The following is a 22,777-nucleotide window of genomic DNA, read 5'->3' on the forward strand; positions in this document are numbered from 1 at the left end:
ATGGATTGGAGGCACCTCTCTCTGGTATCTATGGGACTTAGGTTGGCAAACAGCCAGGGATTCAGTGCCAGGGTGGCGAACATTCTCTTTCTGGGTAGTCCTGGACTTCCCAGACTCTTGCAGTCCTTGTGTTGATTTTTAGAACTACAGATGGTCTTGGACTGATGGCTACTTTAGTTCAAAAACAAACAAACAAAACAAAACAAAAAGGAGAAGCCATGCAGTGGCTTAGAGTGTTGCTGGCTGTGTCTGTGTGTCTGGAGCAGGTGTTCCTTTTAAAAGGTTTATTTAAAGTTTGGTTGTTATAGATATGGTTTGCCTAAATCTCTATACACCTATGTATTAAATTTAGCAAAGTAGCCAGACTACCTACCCTTGCCGCCATGATGCTAAAGTTAGCTTCCAGAATTGAGGGACATCAGTGTTCTGGGATCTATCAGAAATCTGCTTTCTTGGTCTCTGTTTAGAAGTCTTAAGCTATCAAGAATTCCCAGGTCAAACTGACCAGAAATACAGCCACAGTTGTGCCAGACTTCCTCACTGTAACAGTCTAAGGGCACAGCTAGTGCCAATCAACAAACCATTTGAGTCTGTGGATTAATCTGAAAGTAATGTCTTATCAAATGTATTCTGTATGCTTATTATAGATAATGTTCTAGATGATAATGGAGTAGTCTATGTTAAAAAAATCTGTGTTCTACTACTCTTCTAAGTATAATTATGACAGAATATATCTTTACCTTGTTTTGTCTTTCAAAATAATTGGAATAACTTTATTGAAGTATAATTTCCATACCATAGGATTAGTTTTTTTCAATGTACCATTTATTTTTGGTGAATTTACAAGTTATTCAAAGATAGCTATAATCCAGTGTTAGAACACTTCTGTCACCACAGAAAGATCTTTCATGCTTAATTGTAATTCCTCATGATTCTCATCCCATTCCTGTTTATCTATTTTATGTAGCAATTTGTCTTCTGAAAAATCCAAGAGATACAATCAAATGAATATGGAAATTTATGTACAGACATGCTTATTTTTATCTTTATTATAATTTTAAAGTCTTAGAAATACCTAAGTACCACAAGCAGGAAAGTGATAAGAAATTATTACATTTATTCAATGGATTATATGGTTATGGTCCTCTAATTACATTGTAAATTTTTTTAACCTAGAAGTGCTAGAATACGTCTGCAAACCAAAGAAAGGCATTATAGCTTTTGAATCATCAACTCAAAATTAATACCAGTTTTTCTCTGCAAAATGTTTTATTATATTATATTCCCATAAAATGAGAATATTAAATTTCATCATTCCAATGTAAGCATTCTGAAGAAAGTGAAAACAGAGGTTTTGCTCCAGACAGTGGAATGCACAAGCATGTCAGGAGTGATAAAATGAATATATAGAAAAGCTACGTTTGTTGTGGTTTTTAGCCCATTTTGTAGTATTTCATTTTAGTGCCTATTTTTAGAAATGAGGTACCCAGAGTTCTTAAACATAAGAGTACTAACACTGTCTTCCCCATTCAAAGGAAAGAATGAAAGAAAGGATGAGAGAGGAGAGAGAGAGGAAGGGAGGAAGGAAATTAATTAATTTAGACATTTAGACTAATTGGGGCAAAGGATAGTAACCAGCTGCCAAAGTGGAGAGACACATGCAGTGTTTTACAGAGTACTGTCTATGTATAGAAAGCAATAATTTTCTTTTTTCATTTTTATTAGCATATATTCATTGCACAGTGGGGATTCATTGTGGCAGTTTCCAATAGCATTACATTGTACATTGATTAGATTGCCCCATACACCCCACTGAATGCAAAGGCAAGAGGTTTCATTGTTCTATTTCATGTATGTATATGAAGCTCATTAACTACATTCCTTCACCTGCATCTCGTTTATCCCCCTTCCCTCTCCCACAAGTACCTCCCATTACTGTACCTATTTTACAGTCCTCTTTTATTTTTAGTTCAAAGTCAGTGGCCAAAGAGGTTTCTCAGTGTATCCCAGCTGTGAATATATTTAACTTGTCAGCTCAGTCCCCTCTGTTGGTTTCCCTTACCACTTCCCTCTCACACCCTATTGTTCAGCAGATTTCAGTACATGTTGTTATGTCCTGTACCCGCAAAGATGTAATGCATTTCAATATTTTTTACTGTTTTTCTTTTTTCAATTCCCTCCTCGCCAAAGTGCTATAGAGTACTTCTTCTGTTACAAATATGTTCTACATATAAGTATGTATATGATCATGTTTATTTTTGTGTATACGTGAATCTTTTGGATCTGTCTTCCACATATGAGAGAAAACACAGCCTTTTTCTTTCTGAACCTCTCTTATGTCACTTAACATGATGTTCTCAAATTCCATCCATTTACCTTCAAACCACATAGTTTCATTCTTTCTTCTGGCTGAATAATACTCCATTATGTCTATCTATATCTATATCTATATCACATTTTCTTCATCCATTTTGAGTTGAAGAGCATTTGGGTTTTTTCCATAGCTTAGCAATAAACATCTGTGTTCAAGTGTCTCCATTGTATCCTCACTTATATTCCTTTGGATGTATGCCTAAGAGTGGTATCACTGAATCAGATGGCATTTCTATTTTTAGTTTTTTGAAGAATCTCCATACTGATTTCCATACTGGTTGTGCTAATTTACATTCCCAGTAACAGTATATAAGGGTTCCTGTTTTGCCACATCCTGGACAATATTTGTTGGGTGTGCTTGATGATAATCATTCTAACTGGAGTGAGATGAAATGTTAGTGTAGTTTTGATTTGTATTTCTTTTATTCTCAGGGTAATTGAGCACTTCTTCATGTATTTATTAGCCATCTGTACCTGTTCCTTTGAAAAGTACCTATTCAATTCATGTGCCCATTTCTTTACTGGGTTGTTCATTGTTAGGGAGTTGAGGTTTTTGAGCTCTCTTTAGATTCTGGATTGTCCCTTGTCAGAAGAGTAGTTGGCAAACCCATCCTGTGGGCAGTCCCTTGAGTCTAGTGACTGTTTCTTTTGCAGAAGCATTTTAGTTTGTTGCAGTCCCATTTGTTCATCTTTTCTCTTATTTGCTAAGCCATTGGAGTTCTATTTAGGAAGTTATTGCCTGTGTCTGTATGTTCCCGTGTATTTCCTACTACTTTCAGTAGTTGTTTCAAAGTTTCAGACCTTATATTAAGGTCCTTAATCCACTTTGAATTGATATTTGAATAGGGTGAGAGACATGGATCTAGTTTCAGTTCTCTGCTTGTAGATATGCAGTTTTCGTAGCAACATTTGTTGATGAAGTATCTTTTCCCCATCATGTGCTTTGGGTGCCTTTGTCAAAAATCAGGTGGGCCTAGCTTCATGGATTCATATCTGGTTCTTCTGTTCCATTGCTCCTCATGTCTGTTTTTGTGCCAGAACCATGCTATTTTTATTGCTATAGCTCTGTAGTAAAATTTGAAGTCAGCATTGCTCCTTTTTACTTATTATTGCCTTGGCTATTTGAGGTCTTTTGTTCTTCCATATGAATTTTAGGACTTATTTTTCAATCTCTGTAATTAATGCCATTGGAATTTTGATGGGGATTGCATTGAACATGTAGATTGCTTTTGGTGACATAGCCATTTTCACAATATTGGTTCTTTTAATTTAAGACCACTGGAGATCTTTCCATCTTCTGCAATCTTCCTCAATTTCTTTCTTCAGTGGTTTATAGTTTTCATTGTAGAGGTCTTTCGCTTCCTTTGTAAAGTTTATCCTCAGGGTTTCTTTTTTGGTGGGGGCGTCATCATAAATGGAATTGCTTTCCTATACTCTTTCTCAGTCTGTTCATTGTTCATGCATAGAAAAGCTACTGATTTTTGTATATTGTCTTTGTATCCTGCTACTTTAATGAAGATATTTATATCTGTGGGTTTTTGGTGCAGGTTATTGGGTATTTTAGTTTTACTATCATGTCATGTGCAAATAGATATAATTCAACTTGTTCTTTTCTTGTTTGAATTCCTTGTATTTCTTCTTCCTGTCTTACTGCTCTGGGTTGGAATCTCAAAACCATGTTGAATAAGAGTGGTGAGAGTGGACACCCTTGTGTCATTGCTGACTTACAAGGAAATAGTTTCAATTTTTCCCCATTTACAGTCCACTCAAAATAATAAAAGTATTTTGGTAATCATTAGTACAAGACTTTCAGTTCCAAATTGATTCTGTTGTTAGTTCAGTATGAGGCAAAGTCTATTTTTATTTACATGTTCATACTTAATGGTTGCTGAGTTTCTCAAGACAGCCTTATATTTGCAATGAATAAAGAGCTCAGCCTCGCTGAACAAATACAAAGAAAAATATTTCAGGAGGCAAAGACTGTAAAGCAGGAGATTTTACCAGTAGTAGAAAAAAAGAGTTTTATCATTATACTGAGTCCACAGGGAGACAAAAATCAAGGAAAGTGAGACAGAGTAGTATATTTTAATCTTAGGATTGATTAGGATTATATTGTTATGAATTCTGAATTTTCCTTCAGTAAGGAGAAGTAGTTTAAAATGACTAGAGGAAAAACCAAAGTGATTCTGTTAGGATTAATTTTCTCATACAGTTTTATAATTCTGAGAACACTTATTGGATCATTTCTGTGCTTAGAAGGCTGTTGTAAACATTATGAAAGATGCAAGACTGTAAATTACCTGTAATGAATTTATACCCATGAAAAGACAAAACCTATATGAAACCTGAACAAAGTGAAATTAACTGATCTTTTAATACTGATATAATCCATAATTACTAAATTTGGTGGGATCATGGTGGGGGTGGGAGTGGGGTGGGGTAAGTATTGTCATTGTAGTAATGCACCAGGAAATGCTTCATAGAGAAGATAGTGTTACAGCAAGGCTCATTTAGTTTTTAATTTTATTTTGGAAGTCTTTATATGATATTTTTCCCTTCATTGGATAAGAATCTGGTTTCCTCAGTTACCTCTCATGAATTCATATAAGTGATAGTAATGTGCTTTTTAAAATTGATTCATTGGTGCCCTTTAATTGATTTCTTTTTCCTTAGGGGATGGTAACTAGAATTTGCAAAAAAACCCTCTTTTAAAATCCACTATTCACTCACAGACTTTCTGCTTGGTTCAGTTTAGAAGCACTTTCTATGACTTCTGAATTTGGCAATTGATGGAGTAACTGATATCGGCTATATGCCTACCCTTATAAATAATTATAAACCTGGGGAAAATGTGTAAAACAGCATTGATCAGTGCAGTTAGTACAGGTCTGAGATTCTTGAGAGCAAGAAAACATTTAAGATGAGCCCATGTTTATCTGGCTCTCTGACTGGAACCAGTATTTTTACTGAGGTACCAGGAGTTGACCTGACACAGCAGGGTAATCTTGCTGAGTTCAGGAGCTTGAGGTCAGAATTCAGTATTACTGAAACAGCAAGAACTTGTGGACATGGTATTTTGGAGGAGCGAGCTATTGGGGAAGGAGAGGTCTTTGTGAGGGTTCGCTGTGTGTCCTTGTCAAGGAACTGTAGATGTACAGGGTGAAAATCTATGAGTCCTAGGAGAGAACATCTACTGTCAACATCAATTGTGAACTTTCAGCCCAGTGAGAATAGTTTTATGGCCACATTCACAAGCATTGTGTAGTTATTGTAAAAATGAATGACAGTAGTGGGGCAGAATTTGCAGGATATTCCTTTACAGCTAAGTCACTTTGTCTAATCAAATTCTTTCAATAAATTACATCTTTTATCTCTATAATATTGGTTGATCTTATAATTTAATTTTTATGAGCTCCAAACTTCTAATTTTGTAGATATGGTGATTTAGAATTGGCATGTGTGTTAACTCAAGTGTGGAAATCAGCAACAAGTCAGAGAAACTTGAAGGGTTTAAGACAATTTCTCTTTGGGTGGTTATTGGACTTGATTTCCCCTACAGAATTTAAATCTCCAGGAGTAATGCTGTTTATTGCTTTAAAAAACAAAAACAAAAACCATAGTTAGCCTTTATCATGACACAAAATTAGTAAGCAACAAATTATTAAGTAAATACTGCTGAGGTGAGTGAAATACCTGTGGCAACACATACAGTATTTTTTAAGTGATCTGTTTTTCAATAAGTAAAGGCCAAAGTGTAGTATGGTTGGAATCCCATCCTATTTATAATTACTCTCGGTCATCTTTAGTAATTCTCTGAAATGATTCAGTGTATTTAGATGCTCTATTGTTCTTTGGGATCCAATATTATTTTATATTACATTGATTCATCCTACTCAGTCCCGTGAATATTGATAGCAAACATAAACTAGACATTTGATAGTTAATGACTAAAAATGAAGTAATTAATTAACTTATTCGAGAAGCTTAAATTCAATCCTAAAGTGACAATTTCTTTTATATTTTTATCTGGGAATGACACCATAAGTTAAATAGAAACTTCATTTTCCATTGAATTGGACAAACATATATATTGTTTGCAAGTAACATAACCTTTTTACCTTGAACTTTTTTTTTTAAAGAACATATGCAGTTAAATTTGGTAGGCAATATCAAAAAAAACAAGCGTTCCTCATTGTGTGTCTTAGGAAAACAAATTCTCTGGAGTAGTATAGAAATTGTTTTCTGTATATCAAGCAAAAGTATACTGAGAGATGTTATCAGAAACAGTGTGGTGCAGTAGGTAAGTGGTCTTTTAATTCAAACACTGTCCCATTGTGAAATACCTGATCTTAGATGTTGGGGATGTAGAAGTAGTACATGAATGCCCAGTGCCATGGCTCATGCCTGTAATAGTAGCTACTTGGGAGAGTAGCAGAGATTAGGATTAGGATTGCAGTTTGAGCCCAGCCCAGGTAGAGTTCATGGCAACACCTTCACAGCCCAATGGCTGGGTATGGTGGCACACCTTCCCATCAATGCCGGGAAGCACAGATAGGTGGATTGTGATCGAGGCCAGCCCAGTAAAGCCAAACCTTATATCAAAAGTAATAACCAACACAAAAAGGGCTGGTAGAGTGGCTCTAGTGTTGGAGCACCTGCCTAGCCAGTGTGAGGCCCTGATTTCAAACTCTAGTGCCTCCCAAGAAGAAAAAAACAGTAGTACATATTAACTGAGTACTTATTATTATGTCTAGGTTCCACTTTTAAAAAGAAACTTTCATTACCAACTTAGTCATTTTTTCAAAAGCCCCATAACCTTATGTGGCTGTTCAGTGTCAGCACTTCATTCTCCCTGAAAAATATAAAGGAAATATCAGTGATAAATTATATTCTAATAAAAATATTTAAATTATGCTAGCTCATATAATTATATTCTGCTGCTGATGAGGATGAAAGAAATTGATTACCTTTCTCAAGATCATAGTGTTAATAAGGAGATGAAAAGAGTTCTAATCCTAAAAACCTGACTGCAGAGTTCTCACTCTGAACTATAATGGAATGCTTTAGAATCACTTTATTGTTGGTGTCATCCTGAGTTATGATAAATTTCATAAACTAAAAATGAATTTCAAGTGATCACTTAAAAGAATTTTTGTAAGTATCTAAATATTTTTCTAGGGAAGTGATCTTTTAATTTTTTTGTGACCCTAATGCAATTTGAACATTCATTTTTAATTGTGATTGATAAGGTTGTTTGGTAGACTGATGGAATATAAGTTATAAAAATTTAGGGAATTTGATAAATCACGTATGCCAACAATCCTATCATGCTTTAAGACTCCTCATGTCATCAATTGTGTCCTGTTTTAAGGTTCATCTTATACTATGAAAGTTTATGACTCTTTATTTACTAAACATAGAAATTCATGTTTTTTTTCTTAACACTTAGCCAAACTATTGACTAACTGCAAATATTTCAGCAATTAACTTGAATTTTATAGCCCCTTGATAATTGATCAGTTCCCTTATGGTTAAATGGTACATGGTGGAGTCTTACTTAATACTATTATCATAAAGCAACAAAATTACCTAGAAAATTTGAATATTTCATTGTTCATATTTCCCCACATAGTTGTCCAAATATTGTCCATACTTCCCCACACAATTACAAGTGGAGTAAAGTCCTTTGACTAACATGTATTTTCTGCTTTTTCTTCTTTTGGTGGTACTGGGATTTGAACTCAGGGCTTTGCACTTGCTAGGCAGGTATCTACCACTGCAGTCATGCCTTCAGCCCTTTTTATTTTGTTATTTTTGAGATATGTTCTCACTCTGCCTAGGCCAGCCTGGGCTGTGATCCTCCAGTATGCTTCCTCCAGTAGCTGTCATGGCAGGTGTTTGCTACTGTACCCAGCTTTTTCTGTTGAGTCAGGGACTTGTGAATTTTCTGGGCTGATCTGGAACAGTGACCCTTCTGATTTCAGCCTCTCACATATCTAGACACTCCCATGTCCAGTTGTTGGTTGAGATGGAGTCTCTCAACCTTTTTGTCCATGTTGGTCTTAAGCAGTGATCCTTTTCAGTGATTGCCTTATGTAGAGGTGGAATCTTCAAATTATTCTCTCAATTATTTAGGGGTAAAATACTATATAAAGTTTAAAAAATTGCTTAGTTCCATACCCAAAACATACACGTATTTTTGTTCCTTATGGTTCAAGTGTCGTATGTATTATTTCAGGTGACACCATTGTGGATTGTATCCTTGGTGACTCAGCATTTAGAATCAGGGAAGGCCTTTGCAGGATCACTTTATATTACTTTGTTGGGAATACGAATTAGGGGCTTAAGTGGGATCTCATTGATCTGATGGATAAAGGAGGTTAGCAGCTTCTTGTACAGGTAATCAGCAACATCTCTATTTATACCCGAATTTCTTCTTATTACTAGGTAACTCAAGCCGAAATTGGAGGACAAGTCACAGTAAGACCATGTTGGAAGACAAAATGCTTGCCAGGATGGGAGGTAGATAATATCTTTTTAGAGGGTTGAGTTAACCCAAAGCTGTTGGGGTATATGGCATGTGCCCCTTGGAACTCTGAAAGCAAATGCACTAGTTTCATTTTCATTTTTTTATTTTATTGTTTTTATGTTTACTTGCATGTGTATACATTGTTTAGCCACCGCCCTCCCACCCTGCTTCCAGCCAGAACCTGTTCTGCCTCTTGTCCTCTGATTTTCTTGAAGAGATAACATAAGTGGTAATAAGAAAGACATAGCGTTTTTGCTAGTTATAGATAAAGATAAGTATACAGAGGGATTCCTAGCTTTGCTTCCATGCACATGTGTGTTACAACATGCATTGATTCATCTCTACTAGACCTCTTCAGTGCTTCCTAGTCCCCTTCCCATAGTGGCCTCTGCCAATTTAAGATTACTCTATTTGCTCCTCTGCAGTGAGCATACGCCACATTCAAGTTTTAGGTTTCCTTTCCTTTCCTCCATCGTGTGTTTTTGGCACCTTTGGCATAGCTGTGTGGATTCATATCTGGATCCTCTATTCTGTTCCACTGGTCTTCATGTCTGTTTTTCTGCCAGTACCACACTGTTTTTATTGCTATGGCTCTGTAATATAGTTTGAAGTCTGGTATTGTGATACCTCTAGACTTGCTCTTTTTGCTCGGTATTGCCTTGGCCATTTGCAGTCTTTTCTGTTTCCAAATGAACTTTAGGGTACATTTTTTCCATCTCTATGATCAGTGTCATTGGGATTTTGATGGGAATTATGTTCAATGTGTAGCTCGCTTTTGGTAGTATAGTCATTATTACTATGTTGATTCTGCCAATGCAAGAGCACGGGAGATCTTCCCACCTTCTATAATCTTCAGTCTCTGTCTCCAGTGGTTTGTAGTTCTCCTTGTAGAGGTCATTTACATCCTTTGTGTTGTTTATTCCTAGGTATTTGATTTTTTTTGAGGCTATTGTAAATGGAATAGTTTTCCTCTATCCTTTCTCAGTTCATTGTTGGTGTATAGAAAGGCTACTGATTTTTGTAAGTTGATTTTGTATCCTGCCACTTTGCTGTAGCTGTTTATGGTGTCTAAGAGTTTTTGGGTAGAGTTTTTTGGGTCTTTGAGGTATAGGATCATGTCATCTGCAAATAGGGATCCTTTGACTATTTTTTTACCTATTTGTATTCCTTTTATTTCTTTTTCTTGCCTTACTGCTTTAGCTAGGATTTCCAGGACTGTGTTGAATAGGAGTTTGGAGAGTGAGCACCCTTGTCTCATTCCTGATTTTAGGGGAATGGTTTCAGTTTCTTTCCATTAAGTATGATGTTGGCTATAGGTTTGTCATATATAGCCTTTATAATGTTGAGGTACATTCCTTCTTTTCCTAGTTTTCTTAGAGCTTTTATCATGAAATGGTGTTGGATCTTATCCAAGTCTTTTTCTACAGCTATTGAGATGATCAAGTGATTGTTGTCTTTGCTTCTATTAATGTGCTGTATTACATTTATTGGTTTGCATATATTGAACCATCCCTGCATCCCTGGGATGAAGCTGACTTGGTCATGGTAAGCAATCTTTCTGATATGTTGTTAAATTCAGTTTCCCATTATTGTATTGAGGATTTTAAATCATCGTTCATTAAATTCTCCTTTTTGGATGTGCCCTTGTCCAGTTTTGGGATGAGTGTAATGCTGGCTTCATAGAATGAGTTAGTCAGTGTTCCTTCCCCTTGTATTTTGTGGAAATGTTTAAGGAGTGTGGGTATTAGTTCTTCTTTAAAGGTCTGATAGAATTCAGCACAGTCTGTCAGGTCCTAGACTTTTTTTTGGCAGGGACTCTTTATTGCTGCTTCAATTTCATTCCGTGTTATAGATCTGTTTAGGTAGTTAACATCATCTTGGTTCAGTTTTGGGTGGTCATACATATCAGAAATTTGTTCATTTCTTCAAGATTTTCCTATTTACTGGAATATAACTTCTCAAAGTAGTCTCTGATCATGCCATGGATTACCTTGGTGTTTGTTATTATTTCCCCATTTCTGTTTCTGATTTTACTAATTTGGGTCTTTTCCCTCCTCATTTTAGTCAGATTTGCCAGGAGCTTGTCAATCTTGTTTATTTTTTCAATGAATGAGACTTTTGTTTTGTTGGTTCTCTGTATTTTTTTTTGTCTCTATTTCATTAATTTTGGACCTTATTATTTTTCTCTTTCTGCTTGTTTGGGGATGTGCTTGTTCTTTTTTCTCTAGGAATTTGTGATATAGCATTAGGTCGTTTATTTGAAATCTTTCTGTCCTTTTAATGTATGTACTCATGGGTATAAACAGGACTGCTTTTGCTGTGTTCTATAGGTTCTGGTAGGTGGTGTTTTCATTTTCATTAACTCCTGGGAACCTTTTGACTTCTTCTTTTATTTCTCTGTGACACACTGATCCTTGAGCAATGTGCTATTCAGCCTCCAGTTATTTGTGTATTTTCTCCTATTGTTTTTGTTGTTGAGTTCTAGTTTTATTTCATTGTGATCTGATATAGCCCAAGGGGTTATTTTTATTTTCTTATATTTGTTAAAGTTTCCTTTGTGCCCTAAGATATGATGTATTTTGGAAAAAGGTTCATGGACTGCTGAGAGGAATGTATGTTGTGATGTTTTTGTATGAAATATTTTGTAGACATCAGTTAGTTCCATTTAATCTGTGGTGTCATTTAGTTCTAGTATTTCTTTGTTGATTTTTTGTTTTGGTGACCTACCTGTTGGTGATTGAGAGGTATTAAAGTGTACCACTCCCACTGTGTTGGAGTGTATGTGTGCTTTTAAGTCCTTAAGTGTATGTGTGATGGAATTGGGTGCATTGACATTGAGTGCATATAGGTTGATAATTGTTACTTCCTTTTTATGTACTGCCCCTTTTAGTAATATGAAGTGTTTGTCTTGTCTTGTTTGACCAATGTAAGTTTGAAGTCTGCTTTGTCTGGTACAAATATTGGTACTTCTGTCTGTTTTCAGGAACATTGGCTTGGTAAATCTTCTGCCAGCCTTTCACCCCTAAGCCCGTTTTCTATTCTGTCAATAAGATGTGTCCCTTGTAAATAACAGATGATCGGTTCTACCCTTTTAATCCAGTTTGCCAAGTGATGTCTTTTGATGGGGGAGTTGAGTCCATTGACATACAGTGTTAATATTCATAAGTATTGTGGTGATTCCTGCCATTTAGGTTTTGTTGTTTAAGGATTTGATTGTGTGAAGCCAAATCAGTGCTACTGTCTGATTACTTGTCTTTTCTTCTCCTGTGGTTTGGCACTTCCTGTCCTCCTGTGGTTTTGTTTGCTTTCATCTTCTGTGTGCAGAATTCCTTGTAGAATGTGCTGTTGTGGTGACTTGGTGGTCATGTTTTGTTTTACTTTCTGTTTTTCATGGAAGATTGTTATTGCTCTTGTGATTTCGAACAATAGTTTTGTTGGGTAGAGTGTCCTCGGGCTGAAATTATCTTCATTCCATACCTAAAATACAATTAATGTAGTGGAAGACCAGACTGCTAAATAGGTTTAAGAATACAAGGAGTTCTAGAAGAGTAATATCCATAGCCAGGAAACCAAGATTAAAAGTTTAGCATTGATTAGTTCCTATGAAATGAATGTGTAAGAGACTTATCAGATGTATATATGTATTTGGTGCCAAGTATTTTTGTATTTGTCTTGTAGTGATTAGGACCAGATGGAGTCTCTCTTAGCAAGTCTCAGTAGAACTTTGATGAGAATGTAATATCTGAGTGCAGATCCTAGCACTGATCAACTGTGTTTATAAATTGAGTTCCTTTTCAAAGGAGGCCTTATAAAAGAATTCCTTGACACAATTAATTTATGAATTAAAACATTAAATGAAACCTATGCACATAGCTGTCTAGCAGATAGATATTTCATGGGGACCTAGAAAAAGTCTTTTGTGCCTAGTCCTCAGTAATTCATTGGGTAATAGCAGAAGTTCTATTTTTCTGCTGAGTTTATATCTCATTGTAAACATTTGTCAGTTAGAATCCAATTTTATAATGTTATGAACATTTGCTTGTTCCAGTGTAATTTTTATATAAACTCAACATATTTTTAATTTTGGGTTCCATTTTTGGGATTTTCTGTGATATTTGGGATGAATGTAGAATTGAATTTGTTGCACTTTAGCTGCTTCCTTTGTAGTTTTTTGTTGTTGTTGTTAATGAGTAAGGTTACTCTAAATCTGGGTATTAAAGATTTTTTATTTATATCATTTGCAGATGGATAGACTTAAGTATCTTGAGAACATACATACATAATTTTTTGAATATTTGTGGAAATAAATTTAAACTTGATATTTATTGGTTTTTCAAGAAGAGGAGCCAGCTTCCTTAGTGCGATACTTGCCTTCATTGTGCATCTGGCAAATATGGCAGAAATGACAACATACTTGAGGGATTAAAGAAAAAATTTGAAGTATACCAAGAGCTTGTATTAAATTTTCTTTTTCTTAAGCCAGCTCATATGCATAATAAGGCAGAAGGTTTTAAATCTCATTTAGTAGCAGTTTACGAAGTATCAAACATGAACCTTTAAAGAGTACTTTTTAATGTCCAGGCACGTAGAACACATACTGTAAGCAGCGAATGTTAGTGGTTTTAATCTTTTTATATAAAGGCAGGATGAAGATTTTGGAACAGGATAATTGTACAGTAATTTCAATTTTAATAAGTGGTCAGGTTCTTCTGTAGCTGCAGTAAAGTTGTTGATAATGGGCACTGAATAAGGGTCATGTAACCCTGAGAAGAATAAGAATTTATATTGCCAGGCATTAGAAAGGTACAGTATTTTGACCTGTAGGATGAGTGCTCTGGTTACAACTCATTATTACAGGCATCGTTAGTGAAGGAAGTTCTAGAGGTAAACAAGCTATTAGGAAATAGTGGGGGAAAACAATAATAAGCATTTGGACATTGTTTATTCTCATGCATTATTACACATTAGTTAGTTGCTTTGCTCTCAACTTGCAGGAAGGTAACAGGAACTTAATATGATCAGGTAACCTCAATACAGGAACACCAGACAGACCTCATTTAGGAGAGGCCCTCTTAGTTTCCTAGGTCTGTGGGGACAGCCTACCATTTGTGTTGGGTGTTGAGATTTGTAATATGCCAAGTTTCCACTGTCAGTCATAGCTGTTCCTAAGTAAGTATGTACATTTGTCAAATTACTTAGTCCCTGGGGCATTCCATGTAGATTCTCCTTAGTAATATGCAAAGGAGTATTCAATGTGAAATCTTAGAATAATTTGTTGTTTCTAGTGTCTCATGGGCAGATGTACTTGAATATCTACTATGAAAGATCAGTAGGAATTAGAAATTAGGTAAAGATGGTCCAGTGAAACAAAACTCTGAAATACATAGTAGTGTGTATGCTTGTTTTTCTTAAGTCTGGTTGTGTTGTTAGGAAAGGCTATGAAATAATAAATTAATTCTTAAGTTTGGTATCTTTCCACAATAAAAACTTACATATTGCTCACATGGCCAAATACAGTTCACTTAGGGATTTCAGGTTTTTGGTTTCACTCACATATTTCAAAGTAGCTAGTATCTATCTATTATAGGAGGGTAAAAGAAAGACTAGAGAATTATGCATGGTCTTTTCACTGTTGCAGCCCGTAAGGATTATGTGTCAGGAAGAACAATGGGATCTTGGTGTCTGCTTCATGTGGTGGAGCGAGCTTTCTCTCGCTTCTGGTTATTACTAAACCTGATGAGGTGATGGGAAATGCAGAAGCAGAAACACATATAGAATAAGCTTGTAAAGGACACAGGATAGACAGAGAGACAGAAAGTTGGGGCCAGGTGGTTGGGGGTTGGGTGGAGAGGCACAACAACTTCATTGCTTCTTTTCTCTATCTTTATTCTTTAAAGCCTTACTCCTTTACATTTCTTTAAAACCTTGCTTCTAAAGACTTCTTTAAAACCTTGCTTCACTATTCTTTAAAACCTCTTTCCTTGGACTCACTGTGTCCCGTGTTTTCTCTTAGCTCTTCTTTAACATAATCACTCTTAAAGTCTTTGCCCTCAGACTTGCACTGTCCATCAGACTTGCACTGTCCCATGTTCTCTTTAGCTTTTCTTTAGCTTAGCTTTCTGAAAGCCTATGTGTAAAGTTCTCGGTGCAGACTTGCACTGTCCCATACTAGCTTTAGCAATTCCCCTTCAGCAATTCTTTTCCCTTCAGCATTTCTCCCTTTCCTATTCTTTTCCCTTCAGCAATCCTCCATACAGCCATTCATTTCCCCCTCCAGCAATTTCTCTTTAGCCAAAAGACCCCCACTTCAAAAAGCCTCCCTTCATCCAAAAAAGCCTTCCTTCATCAAAAAACCTCCTTTCATCCAAAAGCCCCTCTTCATCCAAAAAGCCTTGCGTCCTCCTTCAGGGGGTCTTTTATACCCAGTGGTAAACCAGGAGGTGAAGCAGCAGCTCTTGGGGATGTGACATTGTAACAAGAGGAACCTGAGTTCCTGCTTCTAAACAACTTAGGAAAAGTAGATGAGTTGCATCTCACCTTCTTGCTCTCTTTTGCTGCTGGGTCTGTGCCAGATCTCAGCCTACAGATTATTTGACATAAACATCTTAGGAAAAGTAGCTGCTCTGCATCTTATGTCCTCATAAGCTTCCCCTATTCTGCTCCCCACAAGGTGGGACTGTTGATAATGTTGGGTTAAAAGGAAAATGAGAAACAAAAGTCCACTCCTTGGTCCTGGTGTAGACTGCCCTTCCCCAAGGCATCAGCAGGATGCCCAAGCTGAAAAGGGTGTGGCAGTCAGCTTCACCTCCTTGGCACAACCTTTGTCTTTGATCACTGATGAGGTCATGTAGGAATTTGGCTGCACCACAGGAAATTTATAGAGACAAAAATAGTTTGAATATTAATCAGGAAATGAGAGGACTCTGCAGAAAGGTGCATTAGCCATCCTATTCACCACCACCAAGCCAAAAGCAAGACACAGCAGTGCAAAGCAGATTTGTGTCTGGACAGGGGACACTTGAAGGCAAAGGCAGCCCCAGGCATCAGTTTTTCTTAGGTATTTTTGTGATTATACACTTTTAAAGGGCACGGTCCTTTGAGAAATCAGAATTTGAAGTGAACATAGGTACCAAACATTATCCTTACTTTAGTCAGAATGGGTAGACACAAACAACAACAAATGCTGAGTTACTTCAACCTTATAGTTTTGCACATTAATAATGGTTAAAATAAAAACCATAAATTGTGACTATTTGTGCCTACAGTTTCCACACTGTTGGTGGCAATGTAAATTAGTGCAATTGCTATGGAAATCAGTATGAGGTTCCTCCAGAACATAAAAATGGAGCTACCATACCTGAAAGAATGTGCACCAGGATATAATAGAGCACTGTTCACAGTAGCCAAGCTTTGGAAACAGTACAGATGCCCAACAACTGGTGAATGGGTTAAGAAAATATACTATATATGCACAGTGGAGTACTATTCAGCTGTAAAGAAAGATGACATTATGTTTTGCAGGTAAATGGATGGAACTGGAGAACATCATGTTAAGTGAAGTAAACCAGGCTCAAAAGGTCAAAGGTTGCATGTTTCTCCTCATGTGTAGAAGCCAGACCTATAAGATAAATGTGTATATTCTATACATATAAATACATACACACGCACACCACACATGTATATAGAGAGACAGAGACAGAGAAAGACAGACGAAAGAGAACAAATGAACATAATTATAGTAGTGGGTCTGACTGAGGGAACTAGGAGGCGAATGAATCTTAAGAGAGTGATAAATTTTGAAGCATTGCATCTATGTATGACATTAATATAACACAATTGTAAGCTATTGGAAAATATGGGAGAGGACAATAGAGTAAGTATTGGGAGAGTTATTCTGATCAGAGCTTGATATATACATGTCTGAAATGCCAAGGTGAAACCCCCTTGGACTACCTATATACACTTCAAAAATGAAGGTTGGAAGGTCAAACATGTCCTTTCCAGGGATGGATACCAATGGCAGGAGGAAGGGTATAAGAAAAGGGTGAAGGAGGGTGAATATGGTAGATGTATTTTGTACCCATGTATGAAAAGGGAATAATAAAATCTGTTGAAATTGTTCTAAGAACTCCCAGAAGGAGGATGAGAGAGAACAGTGCAAGGGGTGCATCTAACTAACATATATTCTGAGTACATATGTAAAATTTACAATGTAGCTGGGCACCTGTGGCTCACTGCTGTAATCCTAGGTAGTCAGAAGCAGAGATCAGGAGTTTCATGGTTCAAAGTCAGCCCAGGAAAATAGTATATGAGACCCTGTCTCCAAAAAACCCATCACAAAAAAGGGCTGGTGGACTGGTTCAAAGTGTAGCCCTAAGTTCAAACCCTAGTACTGCCCCAAAAAAGTTTGTGTATCATTTCTCTGTAACTATTATATGCTAATAAAAATGTAATGAGAAATTACCAAGAGGGTGGTCCATAGAGAATCTGGTAGAGATGGAGTGTTTTTGCAAGACCCTGTAAGCCAAGCTGAGGCTGAGGTGGTTCCAGCACACTGTGGGAACCAGCAGGAAGGCCCAAGAGACTCAGCTGCATGCTTTACAGCACCAACAAGGGCAGCACCATTTGCTCCCAAGCCTACCAAGTGACCCTGTTCCACGTTAGCACTCAGAATGCAGCCAGAAGCTGGTCCTCACTTGGTTCAACCATTGGGCTTAAGCAGTGATTATTGCAGCTAGACTCTCCCATTGGTTCCTTTTGGTTTCATATTCCACTAGCCTTTTTTTGTTTATTAATTGCTGCAGTGTTACACATAGAGTTGGACATTATAAACTCATGGAAAGCTGTGCACTTGCTGTGCTCCAAGAAGGAACTAAGAATAAATGCAGCCTTAATTCTTTTTTTCTTCCTGCTTCATCTCCTAATGCAAACTATGTTTCATTGAAATGATCCTTGGACAATGGAGGTCATAGGGCTGCTGACAGAGAGATGGGATCCTTTTAACTGGCAAAATGCTAATTGTTTTTGGATACTGAATTCTAATCTTCCCGTCTTAAAAAATTAATCATGTGCTGTATTATGTGAATAATTTATGGGTTAAATACTTGATAACCTTCAAATTTATCATGTTTTTCTCTTTTTTTGCCTGAACATTTTTTAGGAGAAACTAAACAAAGTTATTCTCTGTACTTTTACAAAACTTCTCCCAACCAAAGATTATTGAAGCTGTTTTCCAAAAATCTTTTTACCTTTTAGCATTTTCAGGTTTGTGGCAGAATGTTATAAAGCCAGTGTATTCAAATATGCAACAATTATGGTAATTTCTGACAGCATATTCATCTGCAAGAATCTTGTTTAGTCATGCACTGCAGAATGACCAAAATGGTCAATGATAGTTCATGTATATGACAGTGGTCCCATAAGATCATAATGGAGCTGAAAAGTAGCACAACACATTATCCACTTGTTTTTGTCAATAGTGTTGTAACAAACAAGTTTTATAAATACATAGTGATGTACTTACGTACAGTACATACTTGATAGTAAATGACTGTTGGTGGTTTATGTATTTACTGTGTTTTCATTTTTACTATAGAGTATGCTCCTACTCTTTATTTTAGATAAAGAGTATGCCGTTTCTTAAAAAAATTATTAGCATATAATAATTGTACAAAGTGAGGTGTTTCATTTTGATATTTCCACATATGCAGATAATGTACTTTGATCCTATTTACCCCTCTATTACTCTTTATTAGGCCCCAACCCTTCCTTGTTTTTAAAGTTTCTTACAAATCTTTGCTGTGTTATGCCTGGAACAGCTCCATACATTCCATATTTACTCTTGTCTCTTTATTACATCAAGAAGCAATATGGAATGTTTGACCTACACTATTGAGGTTTGTATTTGCACAATGATTACATTGCCTAAGAACGACATTACCTAATGATGTTCTCAGAGTGTTTCCCCATCATTAAGCGATGTATGACTGTATTTAGTAAACTTACTAGAAATATTTTGTAGCATCCCATAAATTTTTATATTTTTCTTTCACTGATTATCAATTTTTAAGTGACCTTTTTATACTGAAACAATGAGATGCATCATGGTACCTTTTTCATAGTGTCAGCTGTTACTCATGGCATCATGCTATTGACATATTTTTGATTGGAGACCTGATAAAGTCATGTAATTATCATCTTGCTTGTCTCCTGTCCTACTTATAAGCATGGTTATTATCTGATCATAGAAACAAAAAACATTACAAATGCTTATCTCACAAAAAATGACAGTAAGAATTAATCTTTCATTTTTTCCTCAATAAATCTTTTATAAGAATAATGTTTAAAATATTTCATGATCAGTAAGTTATTTAATCCTTCATATGATTTCTTTTCTCACTGACTCAGTGGCAAACATTGTATAGATTAGGTATTGATACTGCTTTGATATTTTAGTAATTTTAGATTTGATGCTTTAATAGTAAAATGATGAATATTTTAATTGGCTGAGTTTTTAAAAAGAAGCTCAATATCATAAAATATGTGTATAACTTTGAAAGTTAAAATACAATAAATAATATGTGTTGTGTTGAATGTCTTTGAAATGCTGTTTTGCTCATACCTTAAGGTTAGTTGTAAGCCATGTTTTCACCTTGGTATCAATTCTATGTCATTCATAAGCATCTCCCAAGCTACAAACATCTGTACTAATTTCCGTAATAAACTTGGTATAAACCAGTGATTCAGCATTGTCACATTTATTTGTTGCTTGATTAGGTTTTGAGTACTATGGTGGATTAAACAATACATTGTTCTTAACTCTAATCACAGCCTAGTTGGAGACAGATAGTGAAACAGTAAAAATTGTAAGTGATAACTGCTTTTATGAAGATATGTGTAATGTATACATGCTTAGGGAAATTGAGGATGTGGTTTAAAGAATGTTTTCATGGTGGAAATAACTCCTGAGCTGAACCCTGAAAGATGAGGATCTTCGAGCTAGATCAAGGCGATTGAAAAGGACATTTTCAAGTGTGTGCAGAGGCATTAGAAAACTTGGCTAGTCTTTCTCTGCCTTGTTTCTCCATCTTTGCATCCTTTTCAATAAAAAGAAGTTCCTTTGTATCATTTCTGTTTTTCTCCAGTACTCTCTTTACTCGCTTACCTTGAATATAAGGGCTTTTCATTCTTTCAGTTCCTCTGTACCTCACTATCAGCATCTTGACATTCTACAGGTACTTTACTTTCAGACCACTTTTTAAAAATGACTGTCTTTGAACAGTGTCTTATTTTCAAATCTGTTCTGTACCTGCTTTACCATGCTTGCTCCCATATTTATTGACTCTGTCCATCAACCTATGAAATATCTCTCAAAGCCTTTTGATGCCTTACTTACAATATTCCTTTGTAGCTTATCTGTCCTCTGATGAGCTGTCTTTCATCTCACAGGTAAATGTCCCCTCCAGAGTAGGTCTGCTAGTTCTTCTTATTCCAACTAGTTGTATGTTCATGCCACTTTAGCAGCCAGTATATTCAGGTAGACATTGAACCTTGGAATCACCAGATCATTTTCATAACTTGTGATGCTATAAATGCCCATAATGCTTTTGTGATGTCAGCATATGCTTCCATGGCCAATTCCAGTAGTCTGACTTTTGCCCTCATTTAAACATTTGGTTTCTTAAATATCTTCAGCTCTGATTTCTTACAAATATAAACACTATTCTATGTTATTTCAGTTATGCACATATGTGAAATTCCTTAACTTGTTTGACCATGACTCTCTTTTTTTCATAATTCCATATAAACACACACGTTGTATATAAGTTTACCTCGAAATTATGGGGTCATAAAGTTATATAATCATCTTGATTGATTCATTGTAGATTCCTGTTCTCCAGTGTGGATTCTTATTGTCTCTCAGTAATTTTTTTTGTGGTACTGGGGTTTGAATCTAGGGCTTTGTACTTGCTAGGCAGGTACATATGATGTCTACCATCCACAGATACATATATATCTGTCCTCTTTTTGTTGATACACATTTATTTGTTTAAAAAATACCACCATGTTATCTGCAGCAACATGGGAGTTCAGAAAACAGTGCAGTAATATCTTTAAAGGGGTGGGGTAACATAACTTTGGATCTAGTAATATCCTCTTCAGACAAATTAGCTGTTTGGACTAAAGTAGGAATAAAAACAAATCAGGTTTACAGGAACTCAGAAAGTATCCTATCCGTAGGTCGTTGCTGAACAAATTACTAATGGATGTACTCTACTAGAGCGAGCTTTCTCTCTCACTCCCTTGTTACTACTGAACCTAACTAGGGCTAATTGCATGGCAAGGGGAGATGGAGAAAGGACACAGGATAGACAGACAGACAGAAAGTGAGATTAGGTGTACTGGGTTCTCAGGTGGAGATGAACTGCATCATCATTGCATCTTATTGCTATTCTCTTCATTTACTCTGCTCATTTTCTGTATCTTTATTCTTTAAGGCCTTACTCCTTTACAGTTCTTTAAAATCTTGCTTCTAAATTCTTTCTTCTTTCTATTCTTTAAAACCTCATTTCTAAAGTCTTCTGTTCATTAAAGTCTCTTTCCTTAGACTCGCTCTGTCCCATGTTTTCTCTTAGCTGTTCTTTAGCATATTCTCTCTTAAAATCTGTTCCCCCAGATTTGTACTGTCCCATGTTCTTGCTTCTTATAGCTTTGGTGCTCAGACTTGCAAACAACACTGCCACTGCACCTAAAAACTGCATATGCGTAACTCTTAAAATCCTGGTGCTTAGACTTGCACTGTCCCATGTTCTCTTTAGCTTTTCTTTAGCTTAGCTTTTCTAAAGCCTATGTATAAAGTTCTCAGTGCAAACTTGCACTGTCCCATGTTCTCTCTTTAGCTTAAATTCTCATCCCTCAGACTTGTTAGTAATTCCCTTTTAGCAATTCTCCTTCAGCAGTTCTTTTCCCTTCAGCAATCCTCCCTTCAGCAATTTTCCTTCAGCCATTCACTTTCCCCCTTCAGCAATCCTTTTCCCTTCAGCAATCCTCCCTTCCCATAGCCTCCCACATCCAAAAAGCCAAAGCCAAATATCCTCCCATCAAAACCCTTTGACTTACACTGTGGAATCCTTGATGCAGGAAACTGGGAGACCCACAAAGGCCATCAGTAGCATCAGCATTCCCCTCTGCGTCCTCCTTCAGTGACTCTTTTATACCCAGTGGTAAACAGGGTGGAGGAGCAATTCTCAGGAAGGGGTGTAACATTATAACAAGACGAACGTGTGTTCCTGCTTTTCTGAATGTAAACAACTTAAGAAAAGCAGCTGTTTTGTATTTTCCTCTTCTGTGCCTGTAGCTGTGACAATCTCAACCTGCAGAAACATCTTAGGAAAAGCAGCTGCTCTGCATCTTATTCTCACCTTATTCTGTGGCTTGGGCTGTGCTAAACTCAGCCTACAGAACATTGGGTACACCTTTGCTAATGTCCTCCTAGGCTTCTCATAATTGGCTCGCCACACTCTACCAAGATCAGTGAACTGAGATAAAATAATTTGCTTCAGAATGTAATAATGCACAAAGAAAGCAATAAAACATATCTCCCTCTATAAATACGTACATATGTTTATATATATATATGTACATACACATACATACAATACATACATATAATGTATGTTAACATACTCACCTCCCATCACCTTCTTTTCTTCTCATTAGGATGAATCTCAGTGTTGTTCTTTTTTGAGGTACTGTGTTTTAAACTCAGGGCCTCATGTTTGGTAGCGAGTAGCCCAGTGCTGTATCACTTGAGTTGTTCTACTGGACATTTTTTCATGTTGTATATTTTCAAGATAGGATCTTGTGCTTCAAACT

General features: G+C 36.3%; 1 protein-coding gene across 28 annotated transcripts in view; it reads left to right on the forward strand.

Annotated features, from left to right (window-relative positions):
* LOC109683296 (NBPF family member NBPF6-like protein) overlaps positions 1–22,777 on the forward strand; it is a 143,997-nt gene that overhangs the window by 23,752 nt on the left and 97,468 nt on the right. For 23 of the 28 annotated variants that reach the window (XM_074050486.1, XM_074050492.1, XM_074050491.1 and 20 more), the window contains one exon: positions 8,821–8,895. The exons of the other annotated variants lie outside the window; for them this stretch is intronic. The gene's annotated coding sequence lies outside the window, so the exon portion shown is untranslated. The remainder of the gene's footprint in view (positions 1–8,820; positions 8,896–22,777) is intronic. 28 annotated transcript variants of the gene reach the window in all.

The sequence above is a fragment of the Castor canadensis genome, chromosome 12 (assembly GCF_047511655.1).
Source record: "Castor canadensis chromosome 12, mCasCan1.hap1v2, whole genome shotgun sequence".
Taxonomy (NCBI): Eukaryota; Metazoa; Chordata; class Mammalia; order Rodentia; family Castoridae; genus Castor; species Castor canadensis.